Genomic DNA, 25,289 nt, shown 5'->3' on the forward strand with positions numbered 1-25,289 from the left:
GATGACCCGGATCATTATCTGCACTTGACCATGTTTGGTTTCACATGAACTGGAACTCCCCCTCGCATTATCAGCAGCCATTGTAGATTTTGCCTCACTATTTCTCGAAAGGCTAGCCATAGCTAGATTCTGATGTCCTGAGGCATGGTTGTTTCCTTCTATATGTCGCAAGGTTAAAAGCCAATAAAAAATTACAATGTTTAAAGGCTAAAATACAGTTACAAGCCGAAAATGCCACCTAGGTTAAAATGAGCCTATGACTCCATAAAAAGGCTACACAGGTTCTCTACATCAGGGGTGGGCAGAGTTTGTTCAATTCAGTTGTTCAGTTAGTTCAAAGGCAGTTGGAAAAAACACACCGTGATCCAAAAACACTAAAAAAATAAAAAAAAGCACAGCAACAAACTTAAAACATGCACATGCATCAGTCCAACAAACTGACTCTGTCACATATGTAGTGGTTTTAATGAATTTATCCCTGACAAGGCCGCACCAGCATGACTAAAACAGGCGATAGCTCCAAATTGGTTAAAGGGATGTTGTGCCACATCAATCTGATGGGGATTAATGCATGTTCTTTAGAACATTAGAAGCCACTTCTACATCAGCAGGTATGGGGGATTTCCGTTAATAAAAGCTGTGTAGAGAACCTGTGGTGCCAGGCCTGTACTCTCTCAAGGCCTGCCACATTTCTGCTGATGAAATCACAAATGATGCCCAGATCAAACTAAATTCAGACATCGTCCTCCAGATCTGGCCAGTCTGGTTTGCCTTTGGATCTGTTTCACTCCAAAATTGTCACAGCCTGCATGGCTCACCTTGCTTGCACCTTGGTTCACCTACCAGTTAGGTGGTGTGTCTAGATCATATAACGGTGATGTGGTGTGCAGACACACTCTATCTTGGCCAGTTCTCCAGTGGAGGAATTTTGATTTTGATATGATTCCAATAAATATCAGGGTGAATATATCAATAAGGATAACTCTGGCGATAACAATACCAATACTAATATCTATCTTGTCAATAGGCTACTTCTTCATCAACACAAACTTTATATTATTTGGAGTAGCCGAACATACATAATCACACTGTAAGTAACTATAACTGTATGCTGCATACGGATATGAGCAAAAGCATTGGGCTCTTAACTGCACATTTGTATTAAAAAATAAGATACAAAGTAAAACATCAAAGAGCTACATAAACTAGTGAGTGTAAATGATGACCAATCATCTGTATACAGAGCTTGATAGGTTAATTGCTTAATTCAGTACACCTGTACTTAAAGCATCTGCATTTAAGGATTCTCGAGTCGTTTATTTATTTATTTTCAACCGTCACCGGTCTGTGTCTACATGGGGTTAATACTATACCACCAGGGGAAAGTGCGATTAATTTTTATTAAGGTGAATTGACCCTTTAAACCAAGTAAACCACGTTTCGCGAGTGTCACGTTATCTTGCAACATTCAAAACACCACTACCAGCAATGTAGCATGACGGGCGTCAGTTTGCTTAGCTTTATAACTTCTACACTAACATTCCATGCTATGTATATGATAGGCTTTTAATAGTGTCGAATTTTAAGCTTTAATTAACGTTACTACTAAATTATGGCTATAGGTACCCAAGCTAGCGTTAGCTTAACGCAGCTCAAAGCAAAAGCTCGTTGTTGGCTAAAAGTGGCAAGTAGCCAGCAGCTAATGTGGTGATTTGACTAAATTAGGTGTGAATAAGCTAGTACATTTGCAGTACACGTCTTTAAAGGTGTCACATTTTAGCAATGCAAGACCAGCCTGAATGGTATGCTAAACTGCCATTGTTTTATTTACTCAACGTTACTTATTTATTTATTTTAGGTGATGACTTCTAACTGCAGCCCTAAAAGACATGGAACCTGGATTACCCATTGAAGGCACTCTGCAAAACGTTGATGGAGGACCTGCTCTGGCAACAAGTGGAAATGCCAGGTATGTAGATGATCTAGACATGTTTTCATTGTTTGTTTTGATTTATTATAGTGGAAGCAATGTACATATTAGGGGAGAGGGCCATTATTCCAACCATGATAAATCAAACTTTTTGTAAAGTAGAGATTTTGTTGAGATTGTCAAAGAGGAGTTGTGATTTTTTTTTTTAGGCTGAAGTTTAAGGTTGTTGTGATATGACAGACTTCTTTATTCTACGTTCTTGTTCATGTGAGTTGGTAGGTCAATGACATTTTTACTGCATGATGTAAAATATCATAGGCTATACTATTTGTCATCCTTGCTGTAGCTTTGAAGTGCAGCTTTCAGGTGTAGGCCTAATGTCTGTTTGGTGACCAACTTCCATGGCACAATACCATGGTAATTTGGTCACTATCATGATGGTACAGTATGAGTGTACATTTTACCAGTACCATGGTATTATTACATTTTATTACAATTTTACTTTGATATTCTTCAACCCATACAAGCCATGCAGGCATGGTTCAGTGTTTATGTAATCCTACTGCCCCCACCTTTTAAATCACATTTAAATCAACATAGTACAATCAAAACACTGAGTCCACTGAGTATTATGCATTTATTGCATTAAGAAACATACATTTGATGAGATGGGGCAACTTACTGTCTGTATCGCTGACTGGTAGTGGTATGTCTCCTAAGATTGCCTTGTCTGTTTTGTGATAAGATTTGGCAAAATGATTATATCTCAAGTGCTGATTTCTGGCTGATTGGAGAGTTTGAACGTGGTGGTTGTCACTGTTGTTATGGTGATGGTAATAGCCTTTAACTAGATGACCAGATGATATACTGTGTGTGTGTTCCTATGACTTTTCTTTGTTTGAGAGTCAGATGTCAGGAGCAGCATAAAAGCAGAATTATAAGAACAAAATATGATTTTTGGTAATTATTTTAATTTTATCTTTTTTACAGCACTTTCCTGGTAGGATAGTGAGCTCTTGAGTTTACTGTTTTTAGTGTAGCTTTCTACTGTCCTCGGGCCAGCTGGCATTTGTTGCTCCTGAGCAAAGGAGGGGATGTGGGCATTAAAAAACAAACCAAACTGTAACAGGTTAATGTCTTCTCTATATTAGTCTTGACTAGAACAGTGTCATCACAGTAACATGCACACACTTGTGCTTTTTTTTAATTAAATGGATAACATTTAATTAATGGTGACAGTATTAAACCTTTATACATCCATCTAAGGAATACGTTTACCCTTTTCTATCTTATATGGCAGTGATTTTGCAGTCACATTATTTAACTACCTATTACACTCTTAATTCTCATGATGATACTGTTTGTACATTTTACAGTTCAGACCAAATATGCTTCACCCAAAGACTGGCTACATTAGTACTGCTAAACACCAGTTCGCTAAATGCAATTTTTTTCACAACTCACCCCATTACCTCAGTCAATATCTAATTTTTCTTCTTCCTCCTTCTGATGTTTCTATTGATTCCCCAGACAAGTGTTACCATGCTCCTTAGCATGTATATTAATGATCTCTCACTTGCTTTCTCTTTCTTTCTTTCTTTCTTTCTTTCTTTCACACACACACACACACACACACACACACACACACACACACACACACACACACACACACACACACACACACACTGGTGTGCTGCTAAGTCAAAGACACTTTGACAGGGATGCATGTGTGAGTGTAAGTGTGTGGGAGGGTTAGCAGTCGAGGGGATTGAAATATCAAGCAGAGACTGATGAAGACTGAATGAAATGAGAAAAAGTGAAAAAGTGCATGCATTTGCACAGTTTTCCTGAAATCTGGAACTTACGTTGTTTGGTCAGGATAAGAAAACTTGTCTTTGGTCCACAAGCAGATTGCCAAATAGCAGTTGCCTCACTACAGACACTGACCTAGACAGGCAACAGTGGTGTGGTAGCACTGCACCACAGCACACTGCACTAACTGCTGATGCCATCTTCTGGCCAAAACCATAAACTGCGGTCAAAGTGTTAACTCAGATCCCCCAGATCAAATACCTTTTCTACAGGCTTTTCACAAAGCTGTTTTACAAGCCTTTCTACTACTGTGATAATCCTTTCCTGCCTTCTCTACTTTATTTTAGTTTTACACTCGCGCATCACACTCCCTACACTGAATTCCTGTGAAGTGTGCAGTGGTTTGGATAAAATGAAACACACAGATCTGTCCAATAAGACAGGATAAAAGATGAAATCTAACATGCTTCTTGTTGGACTTGTGTATCTGCCTCACAATTTGTGCTAAATTATCACTGCCAATGTCAATAAAACCTCTATATGAAGACAGTATTCAAATTCTGACACCAAGCATTTGAAATATCTGCCCAATAAAATACAATTAGCTTGAAGAGTATTGTGAAATGATGTCGACTCTCACTGTAATCAAAGATCTAAATCCCAGTTGCTACATTTATGAATGAATGAGCTTTACCACCCCTTGGTAATTTTTAGCCTCTTTGGAATTTAAATGCATTCACAGATCAAAGCCACCCTTCAGGAGGAGGAGGTGGTGCAATAAGCAGAAACCCCCAGACTATTCACACAGCAGTCCCCACTGTAACCCAGTATCTCGCAGCCTTCCTCGTGCAGTCTGAGGTGCTACTGCAAACTGCCACCAGGGGGCAGGAGTGCTCAGGAGTGTTTTTTTCCCCCTCTCTCCCTCTTGCCTTCTCTTCAGCTGTTTGTCTAATCTTCTCAAAGTAAATGTCGATACACACATGCATGCATACACACACAAATGCGTACATACACTGGACTACGTATGAACATGAATATTGATTTCCTCGGGGAAAAAGTAGATGTTTACAAACAGTCGAACATATTAAAAGAAAAATGCCTGTACAGACGCCACATCACAGTTGCGTCGAGACTGGGATGACATTGCAGTTTCTCTCTGATCACAAGACCACATAATGCTTGTATGTGGCCCCGGAGTGACTTTTACAAGGTCACGACTTGCCCGTTCCCCCACCACTCTTAGCTCCTTCGCTGCACTGCATGATCAAGGTTCAGCTGCATCACGTAGCCCTTCACAGCTACACATCTACTGGCCTCCTATTTATACCAGATTGTTAATGGCTACTCTTATTAATTTCACAGGGAGGCAATCAAACAAAGCCTTACTCTGGGGGGGGGGGTGCAGCAGATGTCTGGTGTGACCTTCGAAGTATATTCAGATAGACCCTTAGCAGGCAGGCCACAACGTTGGTGAGAGAGAGAGAGAGAGAGAAAGAGAGAGAGAGAGAGAGAGCGAGAGAGAGAGAGAGAGAGAGAGAGAGAGAGAGAGAGAGCTGTAAGTAAGTTTTATGCAAAGACAGTTAGAAAAACAGGAAAAGAAAAACGATGGAGGAGAGAGTAAAACCGACTGACGGAGGGCGGGCTGATATCAAAGAGGCCTTTGTTCAAGCCTCCCCAAGTAGCTGTATGAGGATCAGAGCCAGAGAGCAGTGGACCTTGAGGACCTTGAGAGGGGGAATTGAATGCTTACGGTGCAGAACTCTATCTTCAAGGCTCTGCCCTGAACTTTTTCATTTTTTATCATTAATTATTTCTCACTAATTGCCAGGATTAGAAAAAGAGGGGGAGAGAAAGGGCGCTCTGGGTCTCTGGAGTCTTAGACGTGTGTGTGTGTGTGTGTGTGTGTGTGTGTGTGTGTGCGTGTGTGTGTGTGTTTTGTGTGTGGTATGTCTACATATACACTTCAGTACTGTATTTAAAGACAAGAACAAGGGGAAGAAGCACAAATTGAACATTCTTGGTCAGCAAGGTTGTTAGCACTCTGTATTTGATTGTGCTTGTTGAACCATAGAACTATTTCCATTAAAGTTAAGAAGATGGTCATAGCCCAGCAATGTCCTTGTATAGTGGTTAACACTGGAGGTGATTGGGTTTGATTTTTTTCCCCCCCTTGCCTGTTCTGTTGGAGTATTCTTACTCGCTGAAGTGTTCATTAAGACAATGTTTTGAGTTGCGAGGTTACAGCCTGAATTTTGTCATTTAAATCCTTGTTTTTTTATCATATTCCGACATAAAAAGTTACTGTTACTGACATTCGAACAGTCTGACAACTCTTTTAGCTCGTCAAATCATGTATTCCTTACAGGATGTGACGACCATTCTCCAAAGTAAATGTTGTTATGGATTGTTGTGTTTTTCATACCTTTTGAGACTGCCATATTTTCCATTCATTTCAGTATTGCAGAAAGACTTTAAATGTGCTTTGGCTATCCATTACACTGATGTCTTGTTTTATTTTTGTCAAAGTTACCTTTTTGATGGTGCATTTAAAAGTGCAGACTTATTTGAAAAGTTTGCTGCTGACTCTTGTCTTTTACGTGATGGTGCAATACTCCAAAATCAAAGATTTATGAGTTTGTTGGTGAACAGAATTTAGGCATTTGCAAGATATGGTTGTCACAAAATCAAACACAGCCGACGCACACTAAGCAAACGTGAACATGTGGGTTTGGCAGTTCCATGGAGAAAAGATTGTTCAGCGTATACTGGAGTTATACTGTTAAAAGGGGTGCAACTTCTCCTTTCTTTCCCTGTTTGAAGAGAAGGATATACTTATTATAGCTGAATCATCGGCCTAATAATTTCTTCATGTTCTTGGGAAGGACTGACGTATTTTTTTCTTAGGAGCAGAAAGCTGTTGTCCAAAATGGCACACAAATCAAACACTCTCTGCCAAGATCAAAGCAAGCAGCAGTGCTTTTTTTTTTCCAGAAAGCAATTCTTCCCAGCTCCCTATACAAAAACATGGCAGGATAGGGTTTCTGAATGTCTGCCAAAACACCACATGATAAGAGGAGATTGCTGACACATACTCCGTATCAGAGTATCAATACTCTGTGTGTAATACTCTGTGTGTGATTGAAGATTACACTAGTCAGCAGTGTGATGGATCAACAACTCCCTTCCCAGTGTGAAATCATAGATTGCACACATTCATCTGTGATAATCTGCAGCACATTCACTGACGATCCCAGACCCATCACCTTGAGAGGCCGGACCAGACTGGGCATTGTGCCTATAGCTCCACTTGCCAGCGACAGTGCCCACTATTGAGGAAGTTTCCTGGGATGTGCTGCAAATTATAAATCATTTCTCTGTACCACAATGCTGTCATGGGATATCAGTCTTGCCAGCTGTGAAGAGTAAGATGGAGGACAGGAAGAGTTTACATCAAGGCTGTAGCCACACAGTGTGCCATTGTGTCACAATTTTTTATCTTTTTATCTCCAAACAGGGATCCACAGCTTTCCTTTTTGGTGTTCCGATCAGACTGGCCAAAGAAATGGTTTTTACACTTCAATATTTGCACATATTACTATATACAAATGAGATTCAATGTGTTCATTTGTGAATTTTAGAAGTGCTGTTTTGTTACATTTGGGCAGAGCCAGGCTAGCATTTTCCTCCTGTCTTTGTGATGAGCTAAGCTTCATATTTACCATACAGACATGAGAGTGGTCTTCTCATCAAACACTCAGCAAAGTGAATAAGCTTTTCTTCCCAAAATGTAAAACTATTCCTTTCACAAAGAGGCAATTCTTGGCATTGTAGCCACAGCTTCTTCCAGATGACACTAGTGCTTCTCTGGTGCGTCTTGTTTTAACAGTAGCTGTCTATTATAGTCCATAAAGAAAACCAAAACTCCAAAGCATAGCAGAGTTAAGCTGCACTTCTAAGTAAAGCACCTGTTTGCTTGTCCTCATTCAGTAAAACATAACGCTACACTTTCTATACTGAGCAGGTAAAAGGGCCCCAGAGCCCCATAAGGATGAATGGGCTCACCCTGATGGGTTGTGCAAATCCATGCAATTTCTCAGAGTACGGTCTTCTGTCCATTGGGTCCCATTAGAGGGCAAAGCCTGTGTGAAATCTAGCTCTTTTTTAATGTAGAGCTTGTTCCGATGGTAACCCTATTTATCATATTTGAGATCAAATCACCCTGCACATTATCCATCTTCTAATGAGCTAGGCTTTATTTCTTATCCGTGGATAATAAAAGCTCTTGTTGACAGCCCAGCACATACGTCTGGCTCCAGCCCAGGTCCTGTGGCTTCTGTTATTTAAAAAAAAGTCACCTTGTTGTGATGGATGAACCTGCCTTGCTGCTTCTTCTTCTTCAAGTTCAATGCGGTTGTTGAAAGTGCAGCTTGAGCAGCAGAAATGCAAATGGGATTTGATTGGCATCCACTGACTGACACTAATGTCACAGTTTCCATCACTAATGCCACCTAGCTTATTGATTAGATTAGCTTTGGACACTGACATACAACAGCTTAAAACATGGTTCATACTTAGGGTTGGGTACCGAAACCCGGTTCCACTATGGAACCGGTTCTGACGCAACCGGTAGGAATCGGACCGGATTAGAATGCAAATTTTGGTTCCTCATTTCGGTTCCACTTAATGTGTTGACTGAAATATTTTCCCTCCGTAGCTCCGAAACGGACGTAAAAATATCACACTTTCTCTGTAGTCTACCGTTAACTAGCTACCCTAAATGTAGGCTACTTTTAAAATGCCATATTTTCCCTCTGGGCTCACCAAAATGGACGTAAAAGCATATTAACCATTAACTGCATGTCATCGCTAGTAACCACATTACATCTTTGATGTCATTTTTCAGTTTTTCAAGAATCGGTTTAGGAATCGGAATCGTTTTAAAAGTACCGGTTCGGCATCTGAATCGTAAAAATCCAAACGATACCCAACCCTATTCATACTTTGGGCACTTAATCTGTTCATGAAGGTACACTGAGGTGTATCTGGGTTTATTTTATATTCCCTTATTGAATTGTGTAGCAAAATGCTGCATGTACCAGCCACAAAGTGGGATATGTTTAGAAAAAGATAAAAAAAATTCACTCCGTATTAATATCTGACATTTTTAGGTCAGAAGCTATGTGTGCAGTTTGTTTACTACTGCTGTTGGCAGGGCACTGAAGCGCAGCTGTAACATTAACCCCAACCTGTGCTCAGAGGAGTTGTGACTTTTGGTTAACACACAACCCGTCCTCTTTCTTTGTCCCTCTCTCTCCAGTTTTTTTTTTTTTTACCTACTCCCCCAACAGTGTGCTGACATTTTAGCTTTAGTGGTTCTGTCAAAAATGTGTGTCAAGTCTTAGCTCGTACTATCCCCCCTTAGCGCAGCAGGATAGCAGACTGGCTGATTGGTATGTGTATTCTCCGCACCAAGTGATGTTGCTTTTCAGTCAATGCTGCAGCCTGCTGTGTATCATTGGGAATGAAAGCTGAAAGCCCTGTAGCCTTTCAGTCCCTCTAAATCCACCCAAGATGATTCTATAACAGGGTGTCAAAGTTCAAAACACACAATATTCTCACTCAGTCTCTATATAAAACCACTGTCCTGTTCAACCACATTACTTTGCAGCCATTCATACTCTGTCACCCAGCCTCATCTCTACCAATATTCATGTGCCAGACCATGGGCCGAGACCGTATGGGTCATATGCAGAACACAGGGAGCCAAACGCTTGAGTGCTCAGATGGACTACCCGAGGGCATAAAGGCCGGGACACATTTGTGTAATCTCACAGTGCAGCAGAAGGTGTGTGTGTGTGTGTATGTGTGCATATTTTCATTTTCGATTATCAGAGTGTATTGTGTTTATGTCAGGTATTATAAAATTAGTGTGTATTTATTTGAGTGTTAGATAGGGGAAGAGTGTAATGTGTTTGGGCGCTTGGCCTGGGCTGCCTGTTGTGCTTAGTGTCAGGATACAGTGTGAGTGCATAGAGAGGACTGGCATGGCTGGGCATGCCCCTTGCACCCCCACAGGGCTTTTGGAAAGTGCACATCCCACCAAAATGTCACTCTGACAACAGTGAGCCACCCTAAACGCAACCAAGTGCTCTTTCTCCCTCCTCTCTCTTCTGTCCTCTTTCACTCATTGCCTCATTTCCAAACACACCTGAATTATCCTCTTGAGGGAACGAGGCAAATGTAAATGCCAAGCCAAGGCAGTACAGTAATTAGTAATTAACTGCTTGCCGTGGTGTACATGCAGACTGTACCACATGTATGCAGATGTATTAGTCACAACTGTTACAGAAAATACTTGAGAGGATGATTTTTGTGCACAAGTGGAGCTCCGTAATCTCCTTGTATGTTAATGATAAGATGAGGCATATATTGCCTCAATTCAACATCTCAAATGCTATATGGGTAGTTATGCAATTATGATAATAAGCATTTTACAAGCTGCAAAAGAGGCGCCGGGGGCCAAATGGGGAGATGAGAGAAAAGTTGCTTAGGCCCTGAAAATAATTTGACGGTAGTTATTACAGGCTTATTGCTGTGGATGACATCTATTTCTCTGCTTTCTGACAGCACATCATCCTGACTTTCCTATAATAGCTTTGGCTGGCAGACCACGACTCGTGAGAATAAATTAGAAATGATTCGTAGAGCACAGTATTAGGAGTTATTTTTTTTTAGTTTTTAAAAAAAAAAATAGTGGCACTTTTATGAAAAAAAAAGGGGCATGTAATCACTCAGGCTAGACTTTGATTAAGCGGTAAAGTGAGCTGGTGAAAGTGTGGATTTCATGGTGACAGAGCTTATGTGGTTTTGACAGTTCACCCTCCATGTCTTTCCCTAATTCCAACCTTCCCTCATCCTTCCTGTTACATCAAACCCTTTCATGTTAGATCCTATTCTTCATCTCTGTGCTTGTGTCATTTCTTCCTGTCCTCATGCTGTTAACACGTGTACTGATTTGTACTATCCTTTTTGCTGTCTTTTTTACTTTAACATTACAATAGCTGTTACAGAAGGTCCTGGTTTATTCCTGCAATGCCTTCATTCCTTTGCAAAGTAGTGGCTGTGATTGCCATTATAGGTTAGCTACAGTACTCCATGAACGTTATTGTACCATGGCAACGGCAATCAGTGACATGCAGTGTTTTTTTTATGTTCAGTACTTTATGTACTCTATACAGCTCTCCTCATTATTTACATCGCTCTTAGATTTCACATTACAGTTTAATGCATTCAAACAACAAGTGATTGAAGGTAATTTAGCATAGCTTCTTCAAAGTAGCCTGTGCAATTTGGTGGGGAAGAATGGAAATTATGTTGTGAATTTTAATGAATATAACCTTTAGTTAAGATTTGGGAGTGAGTAAGATAGAAACCTTTTAATAAATACCACACACATGGATAACCATAGTGTACAGCCATCCATTCTCCAGTTGCTATCCCAGTTGAAAATACCAGTATATAGGATGAATTTTATAAGAACATATCTAGGCTATATTCAGGGTCACACAGGATGAGAGTGCTTTGACGTGATTAAGGTGCAGAAGATATTGACTCGTTAAAGACCAAAGTTCTAAGTTTCTTTATTGAAGAGCTGAGGCGTGGTAAGGCGGCGCTGCTGTACATTGCTGTAACTGTTCCCAGTAGATTCACTGAACTGGCATGTGTGAAGTGTGTTCAAGGGCATGTTGGCTGCTGTCAGAGTGCTTAACATTTTCTACCAGCCTCAGTTCAAAGCGCATGTGTGAAATGATAATATTTGCTCAAAGTGATCGGTCTCTTTAAAAAAAATTCTAATTAGTGTTGCCTTTAAGTGTTACTATCTCCTCCTTCCATGTGTGTATCTGTGTGTCTGTGTGTGCAAAAGTAGCAAATGCTTCACTTGATTTTATATTGCTTCATCCTGTATATCATCAATGAGTCAGCTTGACTTTTGTGAGACTTTACATGAGCATGAGAGTGCTTGGTCTAACTTTAAGGTTGCGTGGTTATCGTAGTGGATATCTGTGTGTGTGGGTGTATGTGACCTCCTAGCGTAAATCCCCGTAACTGACTGTTTGATCTTTTATCTCAAAAACACGACTGAATAGTACTGTACGTGCGGACTATGAAGAGATTAGCTCCCAGCTCAGAACATATTGATCAAGATTATATTTGGAGTGCAGGCCTGCAAGAACTGGCGAAGCACATTCATCAGTTTATGGAGGACACTTTTTAAATTGTAATTATTCAACAATAGGAGTCGTGCTAGCTCCGCTCCTCACCTGCTTTTACACACTGTTATCCATATCATGAGTACAGATAGAGTTGTGCTTACAATATTTTTGGATGTCCTTTTTGTAGAGAAAAAATGCACAGGTGTTTTAGAGCGATGGAGACTCGTGTACAAAATCGAGAGCAGGCGTCTGAGCACACAATTAAAATAAAGGTAAGCACACACACAGTACCCCCACATACACACAAACACACAGATGGCATGCATTAGCATTTTTAACAGCAGCATGCAGTCTAAATGGCTCATACATAATATGGGACATCTATTAAAACACACTTACAATTACTACCACTGTGGTTGCACACATTTGCTGCCCCATGGATTAAATCCAATTTATGCCTATTTAACTGCTGTAGGATTAGAATTATCATTTTGACCAATTACTCTTTTCCCAGTTCAATTTGCATTCTTGCTCTCTCCCCGTCCTCTTTTTTTAAAAATCTCCTTCCCTCTTTTCATCTTCCCTTCATTTGCAAGGTTGTAGAGTGGTAATTAAATGATTAGGAGGGTAGAGAGTAATCACATCTTTCTCGGAGCTGTATGATCAACACTTCCTCCTTATGACACCATAGCCAAAATCAAAGGACATTTTTTTTCTACTTCTGTCTCCTCCGTTTGCCTATATAATGTCTATGTCCTAATGTTTCAGACATGCCTAAGTCTCACTCTCTTTTCTATTAGTATGCAAACTAAATTGCACAAAGCCATAGTAAGAGAGGAGACAGTTAATTTTCCTCTAGCCCCAGGCAAGCATCTGGAAAAAGCAGAGAAACTTGTAGTGAGAAAGAGAAGAAAAGAAACACAGAGAATGAGAGGAAGTTTGAACGGGTAGAGATGGTAAGAGAAAACAGCTGGTGAGGTCTAGCCGTGCTGTGTTTGCAGAAAACGTTGGCAGCTGGTGACCCAGAAACATCCTCTCCTCTCCCCAACACCCAGGCACTGCTGCAATCACTGCAGTGAGAGAGGGAGAGAGTCACTACGCCAGCCTCCGCTCATAATACAGTGGTTAATTACCATAATGAAACACAGATAACAAACAGAAAAGGGGGCCATAGAATACAGAGTTCAACTTACACTGTGCTTATGCAACTTCTTCCTTCTGTTTCAGCATCCACACCAAGTGAGACGAAGTAACTAAAGAAACTACAGTCGATTGTGCAGTCTAGGGACGTGTGCAGTGTAGCCCCTTGAGTTGTTTATTGTTGTACTTTATTTATGCATGTTTTTTATACAAAGAAGATGCACTTTTTTTTCTTTTAATATGCTGCTTAATTGCAAATCAGTGGTAAACAGAAGGATAAATTGTACTTCTGAGCCTGTGAGGGATTTATGCTGTAGCATCTCCGCATTAGAAGATTATACGCCAAGATTGTTTACTTTGCTACTTCTGCTTTATCTCATTTAAACTCGACCTAAGGTAAACATAGCTGATTTGAATTGTAAAAAGTCATACTTTTGATATGGTATAATGCAGGCATTAAGAATTGTTTGGCTTCGCTTTCCTTTTTAGTCTGTGTTCGGTGTAATTCTGCACGAGAGCGTGCTCTGATTATGTTAGTAGTAGACATTTTGATGATAATATTGGCCGGTTTACAGTGAACAATTACTTGCCTTATTGACTGGCCAAAAACAACATTAGATGAAGCTTTTGATTTCATGAATAATCAACACAAATGAAGAGGATAAATGGTTAATTTGAAGTTTTATTGCATGATTTATTAATGTTTTCATGGATTTACTTACAGTCTAGCTCTAAGATGAATAATGCTTTGCGATCCTTCCTTATTTAGTCACAGTCAGATATCGCAGCATTTCAGTTTGACGCGAATATTATCTGCAGGGTGGTATTCCATTTCTTATTAATAAGTCCTGCCTGAAGATTCTGTTAAGCTGTATGAGTATTAAGAGAAACTTTGATTTGATTCCTTTTCTATGAAAGCACACATTCCATTAGCAATTAGATTGCCTTAATGGGAAGCCTGCTGGGATGCCTGCACACCTAATAAGCTCCTTGAATTTGGGGATCATGATGACAGACCCTGGCATTCAAATCTTAGGTGCAATAAGTGAGAGAATTCAATTGAGTTATTTATTTTTAATGAATTGCAGAAATTCACATTCACATCCATTTGTATTCACGCAGACTTACTTAGCCACTAGTGTATCCATTGCCATGGCAACACACTGTTACTCTCCTAGCTCTCCAGAAGCAAATGTCCTCTCTCTTCTCTTCATCCATTTCTTTCTCTGACACTTTTATTCTTCTCTTCTTTTTCTTTCTCCCCTCAGTCTCTCAATCCACTTCCTTAGCCAGCAGTGCAGCAGTAGTTCAGGAGGTAGGCTGTACGGTGATATGCTGATTAATAATAAAACAGGCTTATAGGGGGGGATTAAATTATTATGCACATAGAGGAAGAAGTTATATATACTTTATATACCTGCCTGTGCCTTTAACTGCACTACTGGCTCCGTTTCTGGCAAATTTTTCTATTCCTCTGTGCCCTTTTCCCTCCCTTACTCTCTGCTCTGTCACTTCTTCTTAGAAGCTTTCATCTTGATGTCGTCCTCTGCATTGACCCTGCTTTTTTGCTTCCCTCCCCAAAACTTTTCCCGCTATGTTAAAAAAAAAATTCCCCCTTGCATTTTTTGCTCTCCCAGCATCTTTGGTCTATGGGCAGTATCACTCCCATACATAGAGAAGTATCTTTCTTTGTTATTTGTTTTTGGATGCTCTTCTTTTCTCACTTCCTCTGTGTAGGAGGAGCATATTTTTTTTCAGCTGAAGTCCTTATCAAGCGTGACTCGCAATTCAACTATTTCTACAGCAGAGCTCGTCCTCTAGAGTCTTGCTCTTTTTCTCTCTCTTCTTACATATTTTATCTCTTTCCTCCAATTTTCCTGCCCTGGCTTTTTATTCTACCTAATCTTACCTCTCGTATTATCTCCCCATACTGCATAGTCTCTCTTCTTCTCTCTCTCTCTCTCTCTCTCTCTCTCTCTCTCTCTCTCTCTCTCTCTCTCTCTCTCCCTCGCTCTCTCGCTCCCTTCCTACTCTCCCCTGAAGTTCTGTAAACATAAACATTTTGGGTGTCTGCCATCGGAGATATCCAGGGCGAGTCTGTCACCAGAATCATTTCAATGCTAATTTCCCTGGCATCTGTGATAAATACATTCACTCACAAACACACAGTCATCAGCTTCAGAGGATTGGACCCGTTTGTTTTTTTTTTCCTTGCCTCCCTGACTCCCCCTCTCTCTTTTCCCAGAGCTGGGCCATCAGGATTTGAAGCCAGCCGCATTCAATAAACACACACCGACGCGTGTATACACAAACACAGGCATATACATACACACGTATTTACTCTCAGCAGAGCAAACATGCAAATAGTGTATGCATACGCAATACAACATATACTGTAGCATACACACATAAATGCAAACACAGAGTTATGCACACAAACTGACATTGCTGCAGATGTACAGAACAAATTCACGTGCATACGGCATACACACACATTCATGTATATGTCGGCATTTAGTACGAGTTGTTTTGTCATATATGTGCAGACGCCACCTCTGTTTATTCAATTGTAATTCCTACCTAACATTCTTCAGTTAAAAACACATTTTCATGAGTGCAAGGTCATGCAGACTGATGGAAAGATTTATTCAGACACACACAACCCTCTCTGTGCACACCTGAATGTCTATGTGTCTCTGCTCACAGGACATACGCAAAGGGAAGGAGAGGGAGTGTATTCTTTGTGAAGACCAGAGATAGAGGATGTTGGCCGGAGAACAGTTACATCTTTAATGTCTCCGTATAATAACACAGTTATGTATTCGTACTGCACACACAATGCACTTCTTGTATCACAGTCATACACATGAACATGAAAGTTATATTCTCATTAGAGACACTCCCAGACATAAATGAAAACCCAGAGAGCCTGTGAGACACTCACTCAGCAGTATGTACACTATATAGTTGTACACACTGTTGTTTTGCATATTAATAGGTACTCTTCAATATCTATCAGTATGTAAATCAACATTTGCTGCCAGCATTTACCAATAATGACAGTGACGACACATTTGCTTGCATGCACACTTAGAATCAAACTAAAAAACTCTGTATCCACAAACTCTATAACATGAGCTTGATCATGGTTGTTTATGCATTGGCCAACTCCTTTCAGTGCTCATCCGTTTGTGAAATCTGAAGATAAAATGCAAAGGCAAATCACAGAAAAACACCAAAGAAGTGCCATGTGATGAGCAAAGCTGGGATTTTGCTCTCTGATGACTGATGGCAGCTTTTTTTTATATAATTCGATGCCTGTAAATTACCGTTTGTACATATTGATGTGCTGTTGTGTAATATGTGGGAACACACACACACACACACACACACGCATGCACGCACACACACACACACACACATTCTCTTTCTCTTCCTTTCACTGTTTTTCAGCTTCAGCACACACACATACTCGACAGTTTCTCTCACGCTCCCTCATACAGTAGTGTTTATCTACCTTTCCCTCTCCTCTAAGCTGTCTCTCCCTCCTCTGCCCCTTACACTATGCCTCTAAGACCTTCATCTTCCCTGTCTCATTCTTTTCCCATCATTACTCTCCCTCTTTATTCTTTTTGCCATCACCTTTTTTTTTTGAGTGCTCTTGTCTCTCGATCTCCTTGCTTCCATTTTCTTTTTTCTCCCTAGAGGGTCTGTCTCCACCACTGGGATCAGGGGCCAGGCACTCAATATCTCCCACCTTGTCGTGCCGCGAGGAGGCCACCACCCTGGTTTTGTTGTGTTGACACATTGATCCTCTCTACCATGCCACATAGAATTGGGAGTGTGTGAATAGCAGACGGTTTGTGTTTGCCAGCATGTGCACAAAAGTACACAAATCAATGATGTTTGTTGTTTGATGAGCATGTGTCAGTGTTGTTCGATGCGTAGTACAGTATGTGTGAATTATTTGTTGCCCTCCTTGTGAGAACCAGTTTGAACTTAAGTCATAAGGACTGTGGATATTTGTCCAGGACACTTTATGATAAAGGACTTATACCAGAAATCTGGAATGTTTTTAGCCATGTAAGACAATGTCAGTCGGTCAGTTACAGTACTACTACCTGCATAGGATGGATTGCCATGAAAGTGACATTCATGATGCCCACAGGATGAACTTTCCTAAATTTGGCGATCCAATGACCAATACTTTGTTTTATGATCAAATACCAGAAAAACAGACATTCCCATCAGCCTCAGCTGTTGGTCGATCAATGATATTGTCACTTCACTGCATATTAACAACACTGAAGTGACATAACTGTAGTTTGAACATTTGGAATGTAGGGGTTTAAGAGTTTAAGTTTAAGACTAGAATTAGGATCATGTTTCTTCTGAGATAAGGGTTAAGGATTTTGTGGCGAGGCTTAAAGTTCGGATTAGGGCTTAGGTATTGTGTGAGTGAAAGTGTATCAATAAAGTAAGACTGCTTCTTGCACAGCAGTGCTGTCCCTGCTGACGACAGCAAGACTCTGGTAGCGACAGTAATTCATCGCACACTGGGACGCTCATGTCAGTATTCTTTTATAAGTCCATACAGTATTTATTCAATCACAAGTGCAACTGTGCGAACAATGCGTTTCATCAGGTTCGCTTGTCAGTGGCAGTGTACTCACAAGTATAGTTAGACCGCAGTTAGTGTTTGTGAGTCTTTCTCTGTGGGTTCGAACAGTTTGTCTGTTTCTGCTGCCACTGTCTGCAGCCCCAGACTGTTAATTTAAGCTGCTGGCTGTGCAGACGTGAGGGGAGCTCTGCTGGGGAATGTTAGCTGCTAGCAAAAGAGGAGAGTGTGTCTGGACTCATATAACAGGGCAACTACTCCCCCCACCCCATCGGACCCCAACATCCAATCCCCAAACCACCTCCCGCCCTTCAGAGAAATCCAGGAGCCTCTTGTCTGGTCAGTTCCTGCGTCCGCACTCCCAGCAGGGATCAAACCTCAGGCGTCGGCCACATGAACAGGAGTGAGTAGATAAGCAGTACAAAAGGAACTGTTGCCTCGCTCCCTTGCCAAATGTCTCTTTTCACAGAGTTTGAATGAGAGTATAAACAGAAAGCAACATTTCACAGAGTGACAATGAAACAGATTGGCAAGAACATGACTATGATAGAAAAAAAGAAAAATGGGCAGGAAATAATCAATGTCTTCGAATGCATCTGTGGGTGAGATGAGTCAGAAATGTGTGTGCACAATGGACATGAAGGCCACAGAGTCAATACACATAGGCTGTGGTAAAGTCAGTTGTGTGGACACTGACGGAACACTGTGTTGTCCCTGCCTGCTCAAAGCACACAAGGTGCTAGGTTAGACTCTGAACTTATCGCTCCTCTAAGGTTTGCAGTTTGCTGTGCAGCACTCAAGAAAAGTACATTTGGCCCCTCTTTTCAAACATGCCATTACATAGAAAAAATAGGGAAGAATACACTGATTCAGCTGAAGTAAAATTTAGTACTGAATGTGATCGTCTGGAGGAAGCAATATGTGAAGAACATAATTTCTTTACAAATCCAAAGTTGATGGACTTCATACAATTTTATTGAGGGGTATTCAGCATGTATGTATGTCTGCGTGAGTATGCAACAGACTGTAAAAACGTGTCTCCACTTCCTCCCACTGGACAAAAGTGAAGCCAAAATATCCCGGATACGGGCACTGCCATCTTGCAATTTTAGAGCCAGAGTCTCCGCAGTAGTGATCCCGTGGTGGAGCCGCGGTATGTAAGTCCTGCCCATACACCTGCTTGACCAATAGCAAGTTATTCCCAGCTGTCAATCATGACGTTTCACCCTGTTTTTATACAATCAAATAACTTAATTCTTATATATATATAAACCAAACTTATCAGAAAAATCAACACTTGAACAAATAGTGTGATAAGAGCTACCTAAAATGACAAACCATCTTTGGGAGAAATGTATTTTAGGTGAACTTTAATTTTTTAGTTTGGCCCATGTCACATCCGCTAAAATGGAGGCGGTGGGATTTATGACCTATACTGCAGCCAGCCAACAAGGGTTGATCACTTATACAGTCATAATAAGAATATTAAGTGAGAGATACCAGTCCCTCCAGAAAAACGCGATTATGCCATCGCATAATTCAATGATTAATCAGCCAAAGTCCGCATATTTATGCGGGGGCCGCATTTTTTCAAATACGCCGCACTTTCGCCGCATAAATTGCCGATTTTCCAAAATATGCGGGGCTTGCATGATTTCATAATCCCCGCATTTTCGTTGCAAAAAATTCACATATATCTTAGCAGAAAGTTGAGAAATGTTGCGTTTACTTCACACAAGAGCAGCCTTTTTCCCCTGTTGCCATGGGAACGTTATGAAGTGACGTTATGAAGTGACGTTATGAAGTGACATTATGAAGTGACGTTATGAAGTGACGTGAACATCATCGAAAAGCTGCAAACCCCGCGATGAAGCCATGATGAAGTTCATGAAGTTCCCGCAATTTCATTGCATAAATATCCCGCATATTCCATCGCATTTTTTAAGAAAACGTGCCGCATAATCAAGGATTTTTGCCCGCAACAATCACAAAAAAATTCCGCATTTTTCTGGAAGGACTGAGATACTGGACATCTTTTTGTTTTGAATAACAAATAAAGAAAATGACAAGGTATTTTTTAATTTTTTTTTAACTGATGCAGCGTAACTCTGTCTTTAAGCAAATATCAGGACACATACACACAGACGTCCATCCACCACCGAACACCTGCCCTGACCTTATACAAGGACATTTCAAATCAGCTCTCCCTCTCCCCTCCCCTTCTGCCTCTCTGTTTTTCTTGCCTTAATTTTTAAGTCAACCAGAATTAATTACACATCACGTTGAATTAGGAAAGCATTGAAGATGCACTTTTTTTGTCCTTATAATTTTTTCCTGCCGTGATTGGCTTTAAAATTTAACTTTAGTGGCACAACCTCAGGGTTGAAGTTGATGCCTGTGCTTTGTATGGATTTTGCTCTCTATTTACTTGTTTCTTTCTCTCTCTCACTGTGATTGTAGTGCTACTGTAGGTGTGCCCTTCGCTTTTAGCTTCACTCTTCTCTCCCCAGCTGAGTATGCATCTGTCCACTACACTTTTAGCCCAACTTCCTGTGACAGTGTTTGTAAAGTGTGTGTGTGTGTGTGTGTGTGTGTGTGTGTGTGTGTGTGTGTGTGTGTGTGTGGCTGTGTCCTCTAACTGTAGAGCGATGCAGGATGCTGTTCTAGCAGGGATCTGGCTGCAGGCTTTCAGTGCCATACATTGTCATTGTCAAGATGCCTGAGTGGGTGTGTACGCAAACAAACTAATGTGACACACACATACAGTACACAAAAGTGGGATGTGTAGTCCAGGAGGCTGACTTTGTCTCCTACTCCTGCAGCACAGAACTTTGGCCACTTCACCTCTCTCACTCTCTCACTTGCACCTTCATGCATTAATAGCAAATCTGACAAGACACATATTATTCAGGTCATTTTTTCATTCTAAAAATCTGAGCAGCTCCTTGTCCCTAAGTCTCAGAAAACATATTTGTCCAGTAATGGACACTGGCATGTGCCATTTAGGCTCCTGGATTTGTCTGGCCAGGAAGCCAGCCCACCCATCAAATAAAACACAAGTTGAGTTTGACTTTTCCCTTGCTGCAATTGTCCCAGCAATTGCCTAAATCAGCCACCACCATCCAACCAGTGTTGGCTCACTTAAGCAGCTTTCACTACAATGTGGTTGCCGAAAAAAAAAGTAACTGCTTCTATCAACCTCCCCTCACCTGGAGAACCTTAATTGCCTGTCTGGACCCTAAAGATTCAGTCGTGTGTGGCCTGCTGAGATCTCCAACAGACTGTCAAGCTCTCAGCTGATATGCCCTAATTGACCCTTGAGTGCTCTGGCACGGGGCCAGCAAACCACACTGCCGACCCAACCCTCAGCCTTCAATGCACACTGCCTTGGGAACTGTCTATTCATCATACAGGATTATGCTAATAGAATGTTCCAAGGTCTTCTTTACAATAAATATGATAATTCTCACATCTTTTGACGGTAGAATCCCTGAACCGTCATAGTTTTTACTACATGAAGTGATTTTCTTCCTCATATACTTAAGTTGGTTGATCACTCATTTATTCACACAACTTTTATATCAGCCATTAGTTTTAAGAGTGTCTGGAGATCTAAAAGCCAATTAAATTATTATAACTGAGAATTTCATCAGTATCATATCCTATACCTATAGACACGGTTATGTTGCCCAAATCCAATTTAGTAAATAAATTTCCAGCTTAGAAGTAGAAGAGTGCCAACTCATTGTTTAGAAATAAATTTCCATGGAAATATAAGTCCACCCTATATTCGCTACAATGCAATGACTTGAACAGATTTGACATGATTTATAGTTTAATTGATGTGCCATCAGAAGTCTCTTTTAGAGGTCACCTTATCTCAATTTACCGTACTGAAACACAGCCACATCCTTTTTTTTTTTTTTTTTCTTCCATTCCAACTTTTCTCATCTTTTCTTCTTTTAACTTTCTTCATCGAACTCTCACTGTCTTCTAGCAGGAGAAGCATGAGAGGTGAAATAAGAGCATTAAAAGTTGACGTGCACCCTGCTCTGACACAGAGAAACCCTTTCTGAAGGACCGGTAGGAGGGAAACAGGGAGTTCTTTGTTTCAACTTCAGTGCTCAAAAGAGCTTCCCTCGAGGACAGGAGATAAGAAGAGTAATGTGTCAGCATCACTTAACATTTGATTAGAACCTATGTTGTTACCAATGAACATCATCACTTTTTCAATTATTTATGATACTACAGTACTTCATTTTCCGTGAAAACAACCAGCAGGTCCGAATGATGCCTTTAGTTAGTTAAAGGTATTTTGAACGTTTGAGGTGATGTATGTCTCGTAATTTCTTCTACCCTCATAGCCAGATAAATCTTGTAGGTTATCATTTTGTTTTCTTTGTACATTTGACAAATTTTGAAATGTTTGAGTTAGTGTGAATGAACCAGCAGGCATCACCAAATCTTTACACACCAAGCTGACTTTAATGAACGAGAGCTGACAGAGACCCTGTTTACAATTAGTTTTAAAATGTGACTTTGGCTATTGTATCACAAGTGGACAGCGCTAAATACAAGTGACCAAGACTTATTGGTGTCCAATCACTTAAACCACTTGCCGAATAGCCAATTATTTTTTGCTGTAAATCGGATTAAACCGCTTCTTAAAATGCTCAGAATACAATATTTTGTATGTATTACAAAAAATGGCAGCCCATGATTTTTAGCTTATGGGAGAAAAAAATGGAACTAGGAAATAGTGCTGATTGACCACCAGCCAATTTGAGCCCAACAACAGGCCCTCAAAAACAATTGACGAGCAGTCACACAGTCCAACTGCACCTGGTGGCCAACTGTTGGCTTAGTGTGTTAGGGCTGTTAGCAAGCCACAATTGTAAACACTACTTGGGTCAATCAGTTTGGATTGAGCCGTCACTCACTCTTTTTACTGCTGTGCAACATGACACACTAGTATCTAAGATTAGGGCTGGGACGGTATGGATTTTTTCTTACCGCGGTTGAAAAGCAAGAAATTCCCGCGGTAGAGCGGTATATCACAACCCCCTTACGAGAGTAGCGTAAATTGGAGCAAGAATGGCAGTCTGCCTTAAGTGAGTGACGTCAGTGCCCGTGTGGTCAAGGAGAGCGAGTGGTAATGGAGAGTAGCGTATGAGTGCCGATGTGAGGAAAAGCGAGAGGATAGCAAAGATGATGTAAAGTGAGTAAAAAGTGAATAATAAAACAACAAGCTAGAGCTTCTCAAGACACGGTGGCTTTATCTATTGGCAATACTGCCGGTAAAGTGAATGAAAAACATTGGCTTACAACATAAGTTGCAGCCATAGACTGTATAAAAAGATTGCAGCACAGTTTTTCCATTTCAGCTCAATGTGAGAGTCTTTACTGAGTTTTGCTGTCATTTAGGGCCACAATGGTTTCTCTCATCTCCGTTGATCCATTCCACAGACAGTTCAGAAAGCTCTTTTGTCAATAAAGTAAAATATAAATAAAATAGTTTGCCGAAATGCCGAGTGCAGCCCGTCTAGCAGCTGAGCAGACAGAGAGCAGAGAGGGCGACTCGGCCGTTCACTAACTTGTTGCTCTCTCTACCAATATAAGCCGCTCTGTTTTAGGCTACGAAACATGCATGCAGGCTGAAATTCAACCGTGCCGTTTTATCGGGAAAAATCTATAAACAGAAGGAAACTCTGCTAGCTGCTAGGCTAATGTGCAATGGTCAGTGTTGGTCATCTTACTTTAAAAAGTAATTAGTTACAGTTACAAATTACTTCTCCCAAAAAGTAATTGAGTTAGTAACTCAGTTACCACATTGTAAAAGTAATTAGTTACTCAGCAAAGTAACTGTGACATTATTTTTTGTTCTATAACGCTATTACGTTCTAGAACAAACATTCTTGCCTTTAATTCCAATGAGCGAGAAGTAGTGCCGGTACTTCCAGTTCGAGAACGCTACCTTTGAATTTCCCTGGCTCGTCGCCATTGTCGCTGTCTTGTGTTTAGTGGTAGTCAGAGCGTGCAGTGAGACAGCGTGAGCAGGGCATCCGCCCACCCAGCCAATCATCATCGCATTTGCAACGGTGTCATCATCCCCACCCCTGCACTCTCCAGGCAGCTGATGTGTAGCCAAAGCCTGAAAACCTTGCGCTTCATTCAACCAAATTGTAGTAACGCGCCACTTTACATTCTCAGTAACGATAATGGCGTTGCAACGATGGGAAAAGTCATTAATTAGATTACTCCGTTACTGAAAAAATAACGCCGTTAGTAACGCCGTTATACTTAAACGCCCTTACTCCCAACACTGGCAATGGTAAACACTGCAGCTGTAACGTTAATGTGTCTACCTCAGCTGAGAACGGAGAAATGTCTTTGCCTTTCCTACCGTAATACACGGTAGGAAAGGCAAAGACATTTCTCACACATGTGCAGGCCAATGTTTTTTTGCGGTGATTACGGTGACAAGCTCAGACCCGTGGTAGGCGTCACATGACCGCGGTAATGCGGTAACCGTCCCAGCCCTATCTAAGATATCTATTTAATATGTTCCACTGTGAACAGTTCCCTCTATATTACTGCATTTATTCAAAAGGTTATTTCAGTTTATTTTGTCTGTAACTGAGTTTCATTTCTGGCCATTATGCACTTTGCTGCACCAAAGAATATTGCTCTTCTTGAGATTAATACATTGTAAATTTCCGCTGAGAGCCGCTTTCATGAATCCCTTTCTTTCTTAAAAATATGTTTTTGTCCTTCTCTTTCTAGAGTTTGGGTTTCATTCATTATAAGGCATTGTTTCATTTATATTATTTTTTATTATAAATAGCGATTTTGTCTTAAGTAAAGAACAAAAAGAAAACCTCTCTTACTTATTATAATCTTTGTTTAATAATTTAGAAAACTGGGATTATGATTTATCTCTTATACTCTTATCTTTTTCATACCATTCACTCAATCTTTCCATTTACTGAAATGTTTTCTTAAACCACATAAACACTGGGATAGTGTTATATTTACACGTATAGTTACTTGTCTAATATAGTTAACCTGTCTTAGAGCCACACAGCACATGTTCTGCCATGAGTGTTTATCATCAATCAGCGTTTTTTATTCACATTTTGCAAGTTGTAGAAACATGTTGATTGTTTGTTGACGGAGAGCCGATATGACTTTGAGGAAATTGCTCATCGCTGTCTACAAGTTTCCATATAACACTGTGCTGGTGTAAACACTTCCAGAATTGAATCAACACAACAGATTTTCTGTCATTGACTTTCTCTTGCACACACAAAGCACTTCACTTCCTCTCCACTCCTTTCATGTCCTTTTTCTTGAGTGCGCTGCTTCAACACTTCATTTTAATTTAGTTTACGCACTCGTGTGTCAGCCTCAATCCTTCCTGACCTTGGTATGTCCCTTTCTACTGTGTGAAAGCCTACAGTGTCTTTAGGCCCCTTAAGGATGGCAAACAGTCAAAACCTTGCCCATCATTACATTATACAGCTAATGCAATAACAGTTAGGTGGAGGAAGTGTGCCAGCAAAACCCACTGCAGGCG

The 25,289-nt window shown here is 40.6% G+C and overlaps 2 long non-coding RNA genes across 2 annotated transcripts; one reads left to right on the forward strand and one right to left on the reverse strand.

Annotated features, from left to right (window-relative positions):
* Positions 1–1,305: 1,305 nt before the first annotated feature.
* On the forward strand, positions 1,306–12,221 carry LOC118494008. Its single transcript, XR_004896074.1, has 3 exons — positions 1,306–1,406; positions 1,859–1,969; positions 12,143–12,221. It is a non-coding gene; the product is annotated as an uncharacterized LOC118494008 (long non-coding RNA).
* LOC116060150 lies at positions 11,685–23,832 on the reverse strand. Its single transcript, XR_004107446.2, has 4 exons — positions 23,621–23,832; positions 15,875–15,882; positions 14,530–14,533; positions 11,685–11,695 (listed from the first exon to the last, which is right to left on the reverse strand). It is a non-coding gene; the product is annotated as an uncharacterized LOC116060150 (long non-coding RNA).
* Positions 23,833–25,289: the final 1,457 nt, after the last annotated feature.

Source organism: Sander lucioperca, chromosome 20 (assembly GCF_008315115.2).
Source record: "Sander lucioperca isolate FBNREF2018 chromosome 20, SLUC_FBN_1.2, whole genome shotgun sequence".
Classification (NCBI taxonomy): domain Eukaryota; kingdom Metazoa; phylum Chordata; class Actinopteri; order Perciformes; family Percidae; genus Sander; species Sander lucioperca.